The following is a 2,615-nucleotide window of genomic DNA, read 5'->3' as shown; positions in this document are numbered from 1 at the left end:
GCGGTGGTGGGTGATGGTGAGGCGCCGCCGAGGGTGGGAGGTGAAAAAAAAGGTGGGGGTCGGGGGTAGTGGGCTGCCTGGGTCGGGTCGGTGGGTGTGCTTTTTAGCGAAGGAGAGGTGTTAGCAGAATAAGATGGTTGATGTGCAGAATAAGACTCTTAGGGGTGTTATCATGATAGACCCACCCTATATATATATATATATATATATATATATATATATATATATATATATATATATATATATATATATATATTCGAAAAGGGGGTTTGCCCTGGCCTCTGCATCAGAATGATGCATACGGCCATATTATTGAAAAACAAAAGGTCCAACACAAGTCTCGAGGTCTCAAACAAAAGGAACAAATGCTCAAAAAGAGCACGAAAGCAAAAACGGGACAACCACAACCGGCAGGCAAAACAACAGATAGGAAACTAAACATCTATCCTATTACATGACCGTCATCCAAACCGGTTGAAGATAGCCCGTGCTACCGTCTCCCATCAGATAGATCCAGTAACCAAATGCTCCCTGGCCTCCGTCGGAGTGAGTAGCGACCACATATGGATGAGCATAGTGGCCCTGAAAACAACCTGCAAGAAATGAATATTTATTGTTCTGTTAAAAACCAAGTCATTTCTGCAGTTCCAAACTGCCCATAGTAAATCACATACTCCTACACGGATATGCCTCGTTGTTTCTGCGTCAATCCCATATAGCCACGTCCCAAATAATGTGTTAATGGAATTCAGAGGAGTAATATTAAAAGCTATGTGGACTGACCTCCACAAATTTTTTGCCAAAGGGCAGTCAAGAAAGAGGTGTTTGAATGATTCATCACAATCACAAAAATGACATCTTTTAGATCCAGTCTAGTTGCGCTTCACCAAATTGTCCGTAGTTAGGATGACCTGTTTGTGGAGAAACCACATAAACACTTTGATTTTTAAAGGCACTTTGACTTTCCAAACATGTTTCGAACTAGGAATAACGCTAGCGTTGATAATATCCAAATACATGGATTTAACCGAAAACTCACCATTCTTATCTAGTTTCCAGCGTAACTGATTGGGCTGTTGAGAAAGTTGGACATCCATCAATTTTCTCACAAGATGGAACCAAGCTTCCCAACGATTTCCCCCTAGCGTCCTCCTGAATTTAAAATTAAGAGTATTGGACTGTAGTACTGTTGCAACTTAAGCGTCTCTTCACTGAACAATATTATAGAGAGAGGATATTGGATTGCAAGGGGCATCTCCCCTAGCCAGGTATCCTCCCAGAATCTTGTGGAAGTACCATTCCCAACTACAAATTTTGTCCTGTTAAAAAAGACTGATTTCACTCTCATGAGTCCCTTCAAAAAAGGAAAATTAGTCGGTCTTACCGTCACCTGGGACAAGGTTTTGGACTGAAGGTACTTATTACGAAGGAGCTGGGCCCATGTGGCATCCGTCTCTACAGATAACTTATACAACCACTTCCTGAGAAGACATCTGTTTTTCACCTCTAAAATTTCAATGCCTAGACCCCCTTGATCTTTTGGCCTACAAATGATATCTCACTTAGTGATTTTGTATTTTCTTTTTAATTCATCGCTCTGCCAGTAGAAGCGCGATCGATAGAAATCTAGACTTTTCCATACTCCAACCGGTACTTCGAAAAAGGACAAGAGAAACATAGGCATACTTGTGAGAACCGAATTAATCAGAATCAATTGTCCTCCGTATGACATAAGCTTGCCCTTCCAGCAGCTCAATTTTTTTTCAAATTGATCTTCAGTGCTCTTCCACTCCTTGTTTGAAAGCTTGCGATGGTGGATTGGTATACCCAAATATGTGAAGGGTAAAGACCCCAATTCGCACCCGAACAATTCTTTGTAAGCTTGTTGTTCTTCTTTAGCTCTTCCAAAACAAAACAATTCACTTTTGTGGAAGTTAATCTTTAACCCCGATAATTTTCGAACAAGCACAATACCAGCTTCATGTTTCTAGCTTTAACCAAATCATGATCCATAAAGATAATAGTATCATCAGCGTACTGTAGGATAGACACTCCCCTGTCAACTAAATGCAGAATGAGGCCACCTACCTGGCCATCATCCTTAGCCCTTCCTATTAGGATTGTCAACATGTCAGTGACAATGTTGAACAGAATCGGTGACATCGGATCTCCTTGTCTCAGACCCTTATGTGTCTAGAAATAATGACATATGTCATCATTTACCCTAATTCCAACACTCCCTTTTTGCGTGAAAGAATCTACCTAGTCTCTCCAGGCTTGATCGAATCCTTTCATACGCAAAGCCAACTGAAGAAATTGTCATTTTACCTTGTCATACGCTTTCTCAAAATCCACTTTGAAAACCAACCCATCAAGTTTTTTCGTGTGGATTTCATGGAGCGTTTCATGCTGAACCACAACCCCTTCTAGGATGTTTCTATCCGGCATGAAAGCAGATTGTGATGGCTGCACCACAGAATGGGCAATCTGCGTAAGCCTATTAGTCCCAACTTTGGTGAAGATTTTAAAACTAACATTAAGAAGACAGATCGGCCTAAATTGCTCAATCCTCACAGCCTCAGTTTTCTTAGGAAGCAAAGTAATTGTACCGAAGT

The sequence above is a fragment of the Triticum dicoccoides genome, chromosome 5B (genome assembly GCF_002162155.2).
Source record: "Triticum dicoccoides isolate Atlit2015 ecotype Zavitan chromosome 5B, WEW_v2.0, whole genome shotgun sequence".
Lineage (NCBI taxonomy): Eukaryota > Viridiplantae > Streptophyta > Magnoliopsida > Poales > Poaceae > Triticum > Triticum dicoccoides.
This window is presented reverse-complemented; position numbering follows the sequence as displayed.